At 40.3% G+C, this 16,465-nt stretch overlaps 1 protein-coding gene across 1 annotated transcript in view; it reads left to right on the top strand.

Moving 5' to 3' along the window:
* Positions 1–16,465, top strand: part of xylt1 (xylosyltransferase I) — an 82,724-nt gene that overhangs the window by 26,721 nt on the left and 39,538 nt on the right. The window lies entirely within an intron of this gene.

The raw sequence follows: 16,465 nt of genomic DNA, 5'->3' as shown, positions 1-16,465 counted from the left end.
CTGATAACTGTGAAAACTGCTTAAAGGCTGAAATCACCTCTGTGCCTCAGGATTGTCTCTGTTGGACAGTGGGGCCTTCAATCATTTAGAAGTTTTAATGATCTGGGTGTCAGGCCTGAAGATCGTATCAGCCATCTGTGCTCTCGTTATTGCTAGCTTAGGTTCTTAACTCCTCACCTTCACTTTCTTCCCCTCCAACTGCTTTCCCTGTTTTGCTCTGATCTTTATCTACCTGTCATTCTGCTTGACAGATAACCTCTGGACTTCTGTGACTTTAGACAGTTATTAACTGCATTCCTCTAAAGCAGTAGATTGTTATTTAAGTCTATTTTATTACATTTTTAGAGGCGACAGCATAAACGTGTTACACATTGGCAGTGTGTCTCACAGGATCACAGCTGTTTGGAGAAAAGTCATTCGTTTGTGTGCATTTTTTGTTCAAATGCTAATCTGACGTGACTTCCAAATGAATTGATTATAATCATTTGGAAAATTATATTCAAGACGAATGTTTAACTGCTCAGCATGCAGAATGCATTAAGCAAATGTAAATGTAACAACTGAACCATTCACACTTTTGAAAAAGTAATTTTTAGAGTTTTTCTGCTTCAGTAAACATTTGTGCTGCACCCTGACAGATTTGCACCCCCAATTCTCTCAGCAAATATCCAACCAGAAACTTCCTCTGCACACGATTTCTGATTCCTGCATGACAGCACCAACTGTTTTCTGTCTGTCTGAGATGAAATCATTATAAGGGACCAGACTTAAATTATCTCCTGGGGAAATAATTGGCCCTCTTAAGGGGTCTTCATTCATACTGTAATGCAGTGGTAGGCAAATAGCAGTAAGGGAACCCAATCTAATCCTCCAAGAAAAATATTTGCCACGCAATAGTGAAGCCGTTTCTTCTTTCATCGTCTAATTCAAGACCTTTGCCTATTTTTCACAAATCTACTGTTAGTTAGCAATGTTATACCACCCAATATATAACAACAAAAATGACTCTGTAACAATAAATATAATTTCATGTTTTAAACATAATTATGAAGCTGAACAACTAACCACAACTGAAGTGAATAAATTAAGTCACCGATTATTTGTTATCTACTGCGGGAACTTGCAGTTCTTTTAGGGTGGCCTGCAGGTTTGTGCGTGTTCAGACTTCACAAACGGCCTCTGAAGGACCTCTTTCAGGGCTGTTTTTTGGGTAGAATTGGTTCAACTCAGAACAAACACCATTTTTGGAAAATAAAATAAAATAAAAGGATCAAAAGCAACAGTAAGAACAGACTGCTTCTCTCGCTCTTGCCATCACAATGCAAAATTCGCCATGTAGGTGGACTAAACAAACAGGAGTGCAGAAAACACTATTTCCTCCCGTTTTAGACATTTTCATTAAGTCTTGCCGCTATCTAAAATTGACAATTTAACATGTGTCAATTCTCCCTGACCGTGTAATTATTAGCTCTTGCATAACCTTGTGAGGGCCTCATATATTGATTGCTGAACAGCGATATAGACTTTTGCTTTGAGACTTGAACAGATGATGCTTTGTGTCAACTCATTTTGACCCAATGAAAAGATTGCAAATCTTTTTTCGTTGGCGGCATTAGAAAATACCAGTTTATGTCTCCTTTATAATATTTAAATAAAACATTATGATTGACACCTGAGGGAAGCCAAATAAATCTCTAAGCTTCTTTATCCCGAAGGATCGTATGATTCAGTCATCTACCTTTAGCTCAGGAAGTTGTCTAATCTCAGCTAAATGGTTTTGCATACATGGAGAGATAAATACTCTCAGCTATAACTCCTCCTTTATCTTTCCTGTAGCAATCTGTAGTTTGGCCTGTAAGAACAAGCAAGAACATTATGCATCCTAACTATCTTTTCATCACCTTTTCACTGTGAGTCTGTCAGTTCTCCAGAATTAATTTGCAATCCGGGTATAAATGGACAAGATAGGAACGTAACTTCTGTTCATAATACGCATGTTTGTTGTATTAGTGCGACCCAGGTCACTGGCAATACAGCTATACAGTAGTGCAGTTAAGATAGGTGAGGGTGTGGATAATTTCTACAGAGGCTATATAAAGTGCTAGTGGTTGTGAGTGGTGGTTCACTCCATGTTATTATTGTGTGTTTGAGGGTACAGTTGTCCATTTTGTGTGTGTGTATGTTCAGTCCATGAGTTTAACGTGGGTCAGATGTCAGGAGGCAGAGTTCAGGAGTCTGACAGCTGTGGGGAAGAAGCTGTTCCGGTACCTGGTGGTCTTAGTCCGGAGGCTCCTGTAGCGCCTCCCAGAGGGCAGGAGGGTGAAGAGTCCATGTGATGGGTCACTGGGGTCTTGTTTTTGCCATTTGCAAAATCGTTCCCCAGCAAAATATCTACTGTTATTGCATGGTCCTTGATGTAGTCATGTACCATTCTTTACATTTACACTGAGTAAAGAGGAGAACAAGTTAAAGCATGTGTGGCAAGAGATGCAGCTAAATTTATCCGTGTAATTAACAGGTGCCTTTCATCCCCATGACAACATGTGTATTAGTCACTAGATCAAAACAATTTGAACTAATACCCCGAGCTGTGATTATCTCACACAGAAAGTGTTTGTTTCATGTTTGTTAATCAGGAAGCAAAACCTATAAAGAAAATTATGAAACAGCAGGGAGAAAATTAGGCTGTGGCACAAGAAAAAGGTGATTTTTTTTTGTTTTCTGGTGCCAATCTGTTAGCACTAATCCAGGAACCTTTTAACAGATTAACAGTGTTACACAAGGAGTATTTGTTGGTTTACTGTATGTTTCCATGAGCCTGTGCTGTTCTCATTCTGTTCTCATTGCAATAAAAGATCCCTGTTTGAATTTCAAGTTGAAGCTTACATGTTCGCTGTGTTCCCCGTGTCGGTTTTCACTATAAAAGGAGGACGCATCCACCATGACATCACACATTTTGCAGCTTCAGCATTAGCGTTTTGCTCGCCACCATGTTGGGTTTTTTGTTTTGTTTTGTTTTTTCTTAGAGCCAGCATTTGCCTCTTATGTATGGAAGGGTGAAGCGCTAATTTATCAGTTAACAGAAACTAGCTTGGTTCGAAGGCTACGTTCACAAAGTCTGCAACGCACAGATACACATATTCCCTAATTAGTGTCACGGATTGACCTAGTAAAATACTAGTATTTCCCTCACCACTTCTAGGGGGTTGTTACTTCTTAGCAAACCACAATATTAGTCAACCAGTACATGGAAATTGGTCCAAAACATGCAGACAGCACACACACAGTGGACAGAGCCAGTGGATGAGACAAGAGTCAACTCCAGCTGCCTGTCTCAGAACTGCTGTCAGTCAATGCATTTTTTGCTCCTTCTGCGTCATTTTCATTTATCAGCTCTGGAAGATGCCCCGAGGATTACTCTGGGTGCTACAGCTTTCTTCTATAGGCTAAAGACTTATATGTTATTTTAATAATAATGTGTACTTTATTAATCCTGTAGGGGATTGCTTAGTCCTCTGCATTTAACCTATTCACTCAGTGAAGCAGTGGGCAGCTACCAATCCACCACCCGGGGAGCAGTGTGTAGAGACAGTACCTTGCTCAGGGTTACCTCAGGTTTGATTTGAACCCCCGACCTTCCGATCACGGGGCAAACACTCTACCTACTGAGCAATCCCTGCACAACATGCTGTAAATAAAAGTAGTCAGAATATCAAAAAGGCGTACCATAGCAAGAAGTAAAACCGGGGAGAGTTCCTACTATAACCATTGAGTAATACTACCCCAGATGTGACTGAGCTTTCTCTGCAGAGCTATTCTGTCACCATATTTTATTCCACTGACTGCCTGGACCCTGTATAAAATACACCTCTTCTAAACGCTATAGCAGTTTGTCTTATTTCCCAGAGGCTCTTTCTCTGTATTCTGCACATTGTCTTATTTTTTGGACATATATTAAATGCATTACATCATTCATATGTGTGACATGGCCTCATACAGATAGCAGACGAGCCAAAACATGTGAATTTCTCTCTGGGATCAATAAAGTTATCCTTATTCATAAATAGTCCATCATTCTAAATATACCATAAATGTGTATGTGAGCAAGAATAGTTTTGCCCCCATGGCCCACTGGCAAACCAGGATAAAATGGGAATTTAAACCAATGTATTAGCCAAATTGCATTTTCATGTTTGTTAAAGTGAAAGAGAATCCAAATGATTATAAATTATCCTCAGTATATCTTTTCTGTATAAGCAAGACTACAAGAAAGAGGCAGCAGAGTTCGTCATCTGGAAGTCTGCAATTTCACGGCAATCGATGAAAATAGTTTTTGAGATACTTCAGCATGAAACTGGTGGCTTGCCCAACCATTTGTCAGATTGACGTTGCCATTCACAGAGCCTAGCCGTGTGCATGACTAAATACATTTCTAAAAATTCTGAATATTTCTAGAAGGTTTGTCATGGTGCAATTTAAGCCTGTGCCAAATACCCTTTTTTGAGCTTTGAAGCTTCGGGAGTCATCAGTAGTGAACATTTGACGCTTGTAATGTTACTGTGAAAAAAGCATGATGAGGTGTTGCTTTTGTTGCGATTTCAGCTGTTTTTTTTATGTGTAAAAAAAGTTTGAAGCAACAAAATGTTTCTTCCTGCCCCCTTTTTTTTTGTCCTTTTTGGCATCTCCAATAAAAACGTCACTACCTGTTCTGTCACAAAAAGCAACAGACACAGCTCTTTAACTTAATGCACATTTGCACCCAAAAAAGTCCAGTTGGTCACCAGGGAGTTTTTGTGTTTTTCATGTTACGCAATAATGTGATTCTAGAGGCCAGTCCTGCAGAATTTGTGGTTGCATAGTGGAAGTGGAAGTGAAACCGTAATGCACGGCCTTGATATATTTGCACATCATTAGCATGTTATTCTGAAACACAAGGCACAAGAGTGAATTTGCACATGCACGCTGTATTTAACCCAATCCTTACTGTATATCACAGTCATGAAAGGGCATTGTTTACTGTAGAGCCATATCCAGTCTGACTTCTCCAGTAGGGTCACACTAGGGTCATGGTATACTGCATCACTGCTATGCCACACACAATCCTGGTATTTCAGCTGTTTTCTGACACACTCACTGCAGAGCTTACATCATAATTTCACGTGTTGCTTCCACCAGACTATTAATCCTGTAGAAAGAAAGCAAATGTCCCAGCCCTTTCCTTACCGTTCTGCTTTTTCTCTTGGTCTTTATCCTACACTACCCCCCCAACCTCTTCTATGTGTAATCTCTGTTTATCATTTCCACACCCTTCCTCCCCTTTTCTGTTATTCTTATCCCCTGGTCTCTTTGGATGGTATGTAAAATGTTTGTGAAGGGCCCTTGGTCCTTGTATCATACCTCCTTTGCATTACTATACATTAGCAGTAAGATCCCTCTGTGCTGTCGGACCATGTGGTCTCAATGCATAGAAGAGACCCTGTCATTCCTTTTAGCGGGCACCCATGATGTCACGGGGCCTTCATCTTTCACACACACACTATACACAGAGACGCAGCCCCTCCCCCACCCGCTTTTCTTCTCATCGCCGTGGTGAATGGAATTGCATGGCTGTGCAGTTCAATCACTGTCAAGTGCAAAGAAAAGGGGTCTCTTGTGCAAAATTTCATGATTCACAATTGATTAAATAGGGGTGTCATTTCATGGCTGAACAGGGAGGTGTGCAGTGGGGGGAGTAAGGCGTTTTCATGCCCTTGCAAGATATGGCTCAGAAATCGCTTGATGGGGCCTATTCAAAGCTGGAGATGTAAAGTTCTGGGGGTTTATTCACAGAGGAAAATAAGAGGTTGGTATAAGAGAGAGAAAGGGTAAAGAGACACAGTGGGAGAATTGCCAGTATCTTCTAACAGCCTGTTAAAGGACTTTCATGCTCTTGTGAGATATGGGCCTAATATACTGTATATAAGCTGTGTGATTTAGATTCCTGTTGTCATGTGTAAATTGCAAACATTCACCCATCTGCGAGGTAGAGGAGGACAGGGGACAAAACGATGATGATGGTTTTAAAGGACTGAGCATAGTTAGACACCAGACAGTCAGACATTCATGATCAATATGTGAAGAGCAAATTTTGAGCATTAATTCAAGTATTTTACACCAATTCTTAAGTAAATGCAGTCATTAACATTTAAGGATTGTTTAATTTGAGGATGAAAATCAGAAGATGACTGCCTGGCTTCACCAAATGCTTTGTTTCCTCCTTTGAGATGCTGTGCCAGGCCTTTACTGCAGTCACCTCCAGCTGCTGCTTCCTTTTGCATTTAGCGTTTCATGTAATACCTGAAAAACATATTGTACTGGGTTGAGATCAGATCAGAAGAATATCCCATTTCTTCGCCTTGAGAAACTCTTGGGCTTCTTTTATGCTTTGTCTCATTATCATTTGCAGTGTGAAACGCTGCCCAACCAGTTTTGCAGAGTACACTTCTGTACACTTCAGAATTGACTTTGCTACTTCTGTCAGCAGTCACATCATCAATAAACGCAGCCTTACATACCCATGCCAACAGGGATGTGGTATGCTTGGGATCATGACCTCTTTTTCTCCTTCTCCATACTTTAATTTCCTGTTATTCTGGATAAAAGATAAACTTTGTTTCAAACTTGCTCATACCTTTATTAATTCTCTCTGTCTTTGTGTGTCTTTCACTTGCAGTGACCTCTATTTGGAGCTCATATTTAAAAAATTATGATAAAAAGCTAAAAATACAAATTCAACAGTTTGAATCAACTTCCGACACTATGTCTGCTTCATTTGTCCTGAAATAACAAAGGAATAGCCCTCACCTGCTCATGAAACGGTTTGCCCACTTAATTTTGAGCCTGTTAAAATAGAGAGGACTATAATATTAATTATATTGGTTGCGATTCCTAAAAGGTTAATGGTTAATTTTTGTAAAACCCATGAAAGCTTTTTGCAGCTGGAAGTCTATTCTTCCGTGAAACTGGATTGGTATACAGAGGCAAAATCGGAAAAAGGTGGAAAAGGTCTTTGTCCAAATTATGGACCCAACTCTAAATGTTTGACTCAAATATTTCCAAGCTATCAGAATTGACATGAGGAAATATACAAACTTGAGGGACAAATATATTTGTCAAGAAACAGCAAATAGTGGGGACACAAGAGGGGAAAATACTCCCGGCATTTTATTTATTTCTATCAGCTTGCATCAGGTCAAGACCACAATGTAATTACCACATAATGCACAAGCACAAGCATAAATGCTAGCAATGGTGTCAGCCACTTGCATAGGTTATGTCACATGGTATACAAAGTTTCCCTGAAGAAGTCTAAATCAGTGCTTATTCATCTTATATTGAGCTGTAATGCAGCCATTGAGTCCATCCTCTAATTGACACAAGCCGTCATAGCTCCCTTGTCGCCCCTCTTTAATCAGCCTGTCTTTTCATTGGCTGTCCCTCAGTAAAATGTTTGCTCATGGCCAACGCTAAGTGGCTGAGATAACCATATCGATAATGTCCACTCTCACTAGCATTATACGGTCAGAAGTAGCAACCTTAAAAAAACATGTTTCTTTGTGTCATTTTTTACGACATTTACTAAAATATTTGTAACTTTTTATATTTAAAACACAATTATAAATGTCAAATCTAAATTTTAGATCTAAATATTATATTTAAATCCAGCGATTTAGCTGAAAACATCGGAAGAGCCATTTTGTCGGCCATCCAAAGGTTCAGCAGTAGTGCACCCTAAGCAGCTGCAGTCTCCACAATCGCTGCAGCACATGTCCAGCTAAATCACTGGACATGTTGGTAGGCAAGAAGTGAAGCAGCTCATGGCGGTGAGAAGTGACCGTCAGGGGAGAGCAGACACACAACCTGACCACTAGCGGCTATCAGGTATAAGTATAAGTATACAGGTATAAGTGGTTAAGAACAAAGCAGCCATCGAACAAAGAACAAAAGAACAGTATAGGTCAGAAATACCATAAAGGAGCATATAAGTACAGTAAGGTGACCTATCATATAAAAGTTAAAAAAAAAAAAAAAAGTATGCACATACAATCTAGCTACATCAATTGAAAAGCTGCATCAAAAATTCAAGTAAGGTGTGAGCTTTATTTAAGTCTAATGAAGCCTTCCACAGCAGGACTTCATTTTTAAAGCCAGGAAAAATCAGAGTAATTTTCAAGAAGCGACATTTGTGAACGAAAGATTTTGCAACTATAAATAAGTTGTTAATCCCAAATTCTATTTTTTTTTTCTCTTTGTAGGCTAAATCTAATTACTTGAAAGGTTAGAGAAGGGCAGTCAATATTTTTGGAGGTTAACCAGTACTGAAAATCATCACAAAAAGATGTGGAACTTTCACATGAATAAAAAAGATGCTCTGTAGTCTCTATATCAGTATTGCAGAAATTGCATGCGTTCGTATCTATATTGAATTTCTTGTGAAGATAGTCATTGGATGGCATTTACAATTTTAAAGTAATTTTCTTTTGCTTTAGGTGGAATTGGAAAAGAAAGATACTTAGTCAAAATTAGCGGCACACTTTAGTACCGGAGGTTTACATAAAGCTTTTATTTTGATATTTCCGTTGACCCGTACCATAAATTTGCATGTTAGCTAAATATTTAGTTTACCGTAACATTTAGATTTAACATTTAGATTTAAATATAATATTTAGATTTAACATTTACAATTGTGCTTGTAAATGTTTGTAAATATTTTAATAAATGTTGTAGAAAAATGACTCGAAAAAACACGTTTTTGTAAGATTTTGAGCTAAATGTGGAAAAATGTTGCCGTTAATTTCAGCGTGTTTCAGTTTACAAACAGTGCCCCATAGCTTAAACCTATTTTGTCCCAGATATTTTAATCACAATGACTACCAGCTTAGAACAACCTGTCTTAAGTGTGGCATTGTCACATTTAATAACGAGTTACTGTAAGATTTTTTTTGACTTCATAATCCCATAGATAGTTAGCTGGTTTTACAAGTTATCTCATGTTTGCATTCACTGTTTAGTCTACATAGTTTTTTGCCACATTTTGACTAGTTGTGTGATGCTAGCTGTTGGTTTGGGAAGCATTGCTATCTCAGTGCTACATTTTTGAAGAAGCCTCAACTCGAGTAAGGGAGCAGTGCGAGGATTTCAGGGTAATGGGCCGTAGTTGCTGACCCAAAAAAACATTGTCTTACATTGTCATTTAAAAAAAAAACAATGACTGTACAATAACTGGTGCGTTTTCCTCTTTCCAAGGTCTTGATTTAGTAATGCTAATGGATTAGGAAGCAATTTTTTGCTGTTTGCCATGCATTGAAATATTTTGGTGGAAATTAATTTGCAAATTGCACTTTTCTTTTTTCTTTTTACAGTTCTTTCTGCTATACATAAAAACTGAAACACTCCCAGCATTACTCTCAGTACTCTGCCGGGCTCTTGCTCCTCCACAGACACAAACACAGGCAGTCCTCAGGACAAATGTGACTTGCACTGAACAAGGCTCACATGTGACTGGTGTGCACATGTGTGTGTTCAGACGTCTGTGTGTACAGTACTGTGTGGTGCGTGTGTGTGTGTTTTTATTAATCCATCTGTGTAAGCTTCTGAGCTTCCAAGTAAAGATTTTTAACAGGAGAAGGCAAACCAAACCTTATGAGACTCAGGCGTGCCAGCCTTATTTTTGCCTCATGCTTTGGGGATTTTAGCTCTAACATTGTTCTCGGTATGAATTTCATTGTTGCTGTACACAGTCAGAATAAATCTTTAGGGTTATTTAAGGCTATCTCTCAACTCTATTTCTCTTTAATCCACTTTAGGCAGAAAGTATGAGAAAAGAAAAATGTTGATATAAAAACAGTTTTTTATAATTTTTCAAATGTCGAAGTCACCTAAGGTCATTTTCACAGCATTGAGTGGATTCTAAATTATACTGTGTCCATTAAGTGACTCATTTACATTTTAAACATTTATCTGATGTTGTTATCCAGAGTGACTAATAGTAAATGCAAGAGATGAATTCGCTTAAATTCCTCGATTTCAAATGCCCAAAACAACAAGCAATAAGGATTTTAATGGTGCAGAGTGTAAGCCAGGAATACAAATCTATAGTAATACATGAAGTAAGAAACAGAGAGAGCAAATGATTTCCCGCATTGCAGGAGGAAGGTGATTAAACAGCAAGGTGGGTTTATTGAACATGGCTGAATATGGTGGATAAAGGCCAAAAACACCCAACTGACAAAGAGACAGGAGGGGGATTGGCCGTTAAACTTTTCTGTCATGTTTTATTGACACAACCTTTGTCTTGTCCTCTTCATTTTTAGATAATACTGTTAGATGACCGATAATTCAGCTCATATGTTTATCCACAACAAAATTGCAGAGTTGGTTGAGAATATCGACACTATCCTACGTTAGATAGAAAAAAAGACATCCTGCAGGTGATTAGTTTAGCTCTGCAGAGCTGTGCAGGTCTGGAAAGAGAAGACAGCATTTATTGAAGTATATTAAACAATATGTTTGACCTGCTTACAAATCTGGGACTTTAAGTATTTGCAGGTACCTTTGTTAACTTCCCACGCTGTGATTGGTCCCCCAGGATCACACTGTCATCACAGTGATCCTCTGTGAATTCCTGAGGTGTCTAAAAGATAGAATTCAGTGCAGACGACCTGAACTGGTGTTTTCAGTAATTGTAGACAAACCAAAGATTTTCAGACAAAGAACCTGGCAATGATTATGAATCATGGTGGTTTGCTATTGTTTTGCTTTTTCAGAAGCTTGCGGTCACTGTTCCAACAATGAATTCTGCGTCATATCAAAGACTGCTTAAAGATTATATGAAGCCATGTGTCCGAAGTCTGAAATGGAACCAGAAGAGGGCCTTTCACCGGAATAATGATCCGCACGCAAGCAAATCCACAAAGGAATGGCTCTAAAAGAAGATATGAAGGGTTATGGAATGGATTAGGCGAAGCCTGAGATTTGAATCCCATTAAAATGTTGTGGGAGATTTGAAATAGGCAGCACATGTAAGAAAAGCCACAAACATCTTGTAACTGGAGGAATTTAGCATGGAAGAGTGGTCGAACACTAAGCAGATGTCAGAGAACGGTGCACAGTTATGCGAAACACCTAAATGAAGTTATTACTGCTGAAAGAGTGGAAAAAAGCTATATATTGGGCTTATAAAAATCCACCGTGGAGTAATGGCATGATTTGATTCTTTATATATATAAAGCAATCAAAGGACACAGTTCTTTGAGTGGGCTGAGTATTGTGGATACACAAGAGGGGCTCTGTGGAAACTATTGTAAGGGATCATAATACAAGTACTGTTATGGAATGCAAACATATTGCGAAGTAAGCAAAAGTATTTTTTAATTCCACTGCGGCCTTAAAGAAACCCCCTGGAGAGTCCCCCAGAGTTAATAAGTTTCTTTATGTGTATCTTGATGGCGAGCTTCTCATGCAAAGCTTTCCTGTCCTAATTTTTTTTTTAGAAATAGAAACTTGTCTCTTCCTTCTGTCTGTGGTTTCAAGTGGAGAAGTCTGTGCTTTTTGTCTCCTTGCCTAGCTTAAATTCATGCATTCAAATATAGCCAGTAAAATCATATAATTATATTACAAACATGTCCATCAGGAAGGAGCAGGAAGTCTACTGCAGTGAGTTCACCTCTGCCCTCGTGTTCCGAATACCCACAAGGGTCAGCCTCCGGATCATTACATCTGGAAAATATTTAACATTTACTCAGCTGTTTTACATGTATTTCTGCTTTCTTTTCAACTAGAGCAAACTTCCTTCCCTTCTCTGAAAGCTCACATCATTTTTTTTAGATGTTTGTAACACATTTGCACTCACATACAAAGACACAGTCTGCTTCCGATACTTTTGCTCCAGGGACTTGTGCGCACGTCAAACCCGAACTATTCATTAGGAGCTGCTGCTAATCACGCGTAAACTTGTGACCAGCATCTTCCAGTTTTAGCCTCCGGGAAAGAAGAGTGTTGAAGGGGAAATAACAAAGAGAAAGGTACTGGACAGAATACACTGAACATCTTTTGGGATACAAACAAGTAAAACTGCCACATGAGATTTTTTTTTCTCAAGTAAAACATCAGAAAATATCTCTTTGTAAAATGTGACTGTTCTCATTGTGGGTTAAACTACATTTTAGACCCTTTGAAAGATTTCAGACACTTTGTTTTGAATTGAAGGTCAACCTTCTTTGCTACTTTATAAAGAAAAAGCTTCTTTTCTTACCCCCTCCACAGCTAATAAGCTATGATGAGTAAAATCTCTAAGAAGCATTTAGGTTGTCCCCACTCTACCCTGCGTGACTCTCCACGCTCTGTCCTGAGGTGTTTGAGCAGCTGTGAACTAAGTCTGTCAGTATATCAGTCTCCCGTGTCATGCCAGATGCCACATCTTGCTCAGAGTATTGCAGGGATTCAGTTCAGGTAATTAATCTGAGCTCGTTAACCACATGGAGGGCAGGTCGTAGCAGAAGTTGGCTTATAAGCTGTTTAGTTGACATAGCAGCCACTCACTCACGCATGGGCAGTACTGTACTTCTTAAAAACCTCAACTGCGTGTTTATGTACATTTTGCCCACAAAGCTGTCAATACACCAGCTTGTGTTGACAGAGCGCAGCTTCCTGGCACACACAGGAGCTTGTCTCAGCTCAGGCACCATAGGAATGATGTCTTTTAAAAGAAGCGGGCTGGGAGGGTGGGGTGAAACTAGGGCTGCCACGATTTGTCGACTAGTCACGATTACGTCGACTATCAAAATCGTCGACGACTGATTTAATAGTCGACGCGTCGTTTGAAGCTTTGTAAGATCACAAAAGACACAGGAATAAGTGGCAGGATTTAAGAGTGTAATAACGGACTGAAACAGAAGATGGCAGCATTGCATGTACAAGGATGTCAGCTACCGTTAAACCCTGAAGAAGAAGAAGAAGAAGAAGCAGCTGTGTCCCAGAATTCATAGCGCGGCCCAGCGCAGTTTCCAACAATGGCGGCAGTTAGTTAGTTTTAATGTTACTCTTATTATTCTTTCTGGGTCACAAAATAAACGTTTAACATATTTTCAGGCGAGAATGTAGCTGTGTAGACCTCAAATATCTGCTCAGTTTATCAGGACACCACATATTTTCAAAAGCGCTCCGACGTTTTCGGAGACATCTGTTACCCACTAGCTCGTTAGCGAGCCGGGGGCTAGGCTTACTAGCGCCGTGAGAACACCGGACTCCCCGCAAATCGTTTTCAAACCCACCGCCGTCTTTCGCTACTCAGGTTAAATATATATGAGTCACTTAGATAACTTAAAATGTTATTGTTTGGCTTTCTTTTTGTATTTTAATTGTTCCTGAGTAAATCAGTTTGTCTGAGATTAAAGTTATAGTTTTTACACAGCTGAATAAACGTCAAGCAGACAGCTGATTATCAGAAGTGTGAGATGCTCCAGAATATACTCCAGTGTCCTGTTATATTTTAGATAGCAAGGAGTTTATTAAACTTCACCGAAACAATCTGCAAATTTCATTAAAATTTAATAAACTATCATCTTGTCTTTATTTTTAGTTAGCACAGACCTTAAACACTTAAAGCTGTAAGCTAATGATAGTTATATAAGAGCAGATGCTGCTGGTGCAATAAGCTGTAGTTTTACGTCCAATGGATGATGATCTGATTAGTCGACTAATCGCAAAAATAATCGGTGACTAGTCGACTATCAAAATAATCGTTTGTGGCAGCCCTAGGTGAAACTGATATGTGCTGCTACCTTGCTCTTCTTCACATCTACCGTGAGGCTGCAACAGCAAATGATGGCATTAGGGAGGTGGGGAGGGTGTGGAGCAGATGAACTGCTTTCCCTCCCAGAGCAAGTGATGATACGGCAGAGGGGAGGAGGACAGGGGAGAAGCTGGACAGGTGCTGAGAGAGAGATATGTGCTTTTTTTCTTCTGCTGCATGGGAGATTGCAGGGAATGGAGAGAAAAGGAGAGAGAAAGAGAGCAAAAAAGGACAGGTGAAATATTTCCCCCTGTGGCAGAGGAAATGAGGGAAAGTGGAAAGGGCCAGCTCTGTATTGAGAAATGGACTAAGCCATCCCCAGAGGGGGTTCTGAAATTCCCAGCTCCACAAGGCTTTCTCTAAATGTACCCACTAGTGATAGATGATTTTTACGTTTACCCCCTCTGCTTTTGCCTCAGTCCTCAGCAGAGCTCAGGAAGCTCACTGTCTGCAAGTGTGTGTGTGTGTGTGTGTGTGTTCACGGGCCTGCGCAACCACCTCACTGCATGCCAGACAATCCTGGCTTCGCTTCCCCAACATTCCCAAGGAGCAGAAAACATATCCCCTGTAACAATCGATAGCTCCCCCCAGCTCCCCGCCCCATCTGCAGCCTAACGCAGCTCTGTCTCCAATGGCCGCCACCGCTATTAATTCTGTGCCCCTCCGCTTCCTGCTTAGTGCCTGGTCCCTGAGATTAAAGAGCAGCGCAGCTACTGGAGTCCTTTACTCACAGGAGGAGGGAGAGGGGGAGGGAGAAGGGAGCCCAGTGTAAAGATTGTTTTGCTAGCTTACAAACACCACTCATTTCTACTTTAGACCACACGGGACCAACCGTGTGGGGCTCTTTGCAGTGTCAGTTAATTGCAGGAAATCTAAACCTGTGATCTTCTTCCCATCCCTTTAAGTGTGTGTGTGTGTGTGGGGGGGCAGTTATGGGAGGTAAAAGAGTTAATAGTTTAAATAGAGTAATCCTATGCTAAAAACTAATGCCACACATTTGCTCAAATGTGATGATTTGCTGTGTTTGTCTACATGTTTGCAAACTGAATATATTTGGCTTTTGGAGTGTGGATGCTTCCACACCTGACTCTTGCTGATTCGGCTGTTTGTCTTTATTATTCTCAATTCAAAAGAACTTTAAAGGTTGCTTCTTCTTTTTTTTTCTTGATGCTACAAGACAAAGCTCTGATTAAATAATGGAAGAAATCAATCAATGAATGCCAACTGTTGAGCTCGATTTGAAAAGTTCCCCCACACAATTATTAAATAGGAGTTTTCTTTGTGAAGCTTAGCACAGATTAGCTTTGATCAGTAACTTCCTGGATCCACTGAAACGGAAATCACCCAAGAAACAACAATTTTCATAATAGTAGTTTAAAAAAATCACGCAGCTAGTATTTGGACTAAATCAGATGATCAGCTGAAGTTTCTTACTTTGCCTCTGCTCACTCAAACGTTATTCCAATTTAACCGTGTCCCTCATCTTCTCATGTCTTTCACTGTAGGAGTCAGAGTGGGAGTATCCCCAGGGCAAACATATGCTGCCTCCACTTTGCTTGCACACTCAAGTCTACATTTCTTTTTTTTAATCACAAGAAGCTTGCCCAGTCTCCCATAATCATGAGTGCACACATACTCATTCTACCTCTGCAAACAGCCAGTGACTTGCACTGCATGGATTAGCCTTCTAAAGCATTCCCTTTGAAACTCTGCAAGTAAGGATTTCTTTTTAGGTGATCACTGGCCTAAGCAGCTGTTACACGCAGGATTAGCAGGTTCTGCCATTCAGACAAACATGTTCTGTTTAAACTGGCAGGGCGAAGGAGGTAGAGAAAGACAAGGAGGAGAGGAGAATGGGCGAGGTTACCGGAAGGAGCGGGGATGAAGTTGAGAATAATAACAGGGAAGCAAGAGAGTGGTAGTAAAGGAGGTGTGAGAGACGTGAAATGGGGAACAGATGATGAGAGAAGTGGACCGATATGTGGAGCAGAAGGGATGAGAGGTGAACGGAGCAGAGCAGAAGTGTGGAATCGGGATGTGTGAAGAGAAGTGTGAAGGGCAGGACAGGGGGAAGAGGCAAAGATTTCAGGAGAGGAGAGGCAGAAAGCTTCAATTCAGTGTTGTTAGAATCAAATCTCTGCCAAGGAAGAAGCTTAAAAGGAGCTGATGATAAGCACGTTGTCTTCGCCTTGTTTTCACCCAGGTTTTTGTTTTTTGTCTCACCTGTATAATATCAGCCCTCCTTCTGACTCTCTGAGTGTGAAAGTGTGTCATCCAGCCACCTCTGTAATTGCGCTTGTACAAGGTGTTTACAGAGAGAGAAGGTTGATGGGCTGATAACGGGCCTTGCTTTAGGGCCGGAAAGACATTTCCATGCCGAGCCGCCGGCTCACAATGGCTTCTCGCTTGCTTCTCTCACTTCACCTCCTTCTTTTCTGTCTCACATACATCTTATTGCGCCCACCCCACCCTCCACCTCCCCAGCAATCTTTTCTGTGTCTGTAAATGGAGAAACACATCTGGGATCTCTGCTGTTCTGAGCTTTATATTTTCATGGCTGCTATTGTCATTTCTTTCCCCCTCGCTTTTTTCCCCCCTCTCTTGTGTGCCTAGCAAGGGGGATGACAGTGGCGT

Source organism: Rhamphochromis sp. 'chilingali' (assembly GCF_963969265.1).
Source record: "Rhamphochromis sp. 'chilingali' genome assembly, chromosome: 4".
Lineage (NCBI taxonomy): Eukaryota > Metazoa > Chordata > Actinopteri > Cichliformes > Cichlidae > Rhamphochromis > Rhamphochromis sp. 'chilingali'.
The sequence above is the reverse complement of the archived record's forward strand: the minus strand, read 5'-3'. Positions and strand labels throughout refer to the sequence as shown.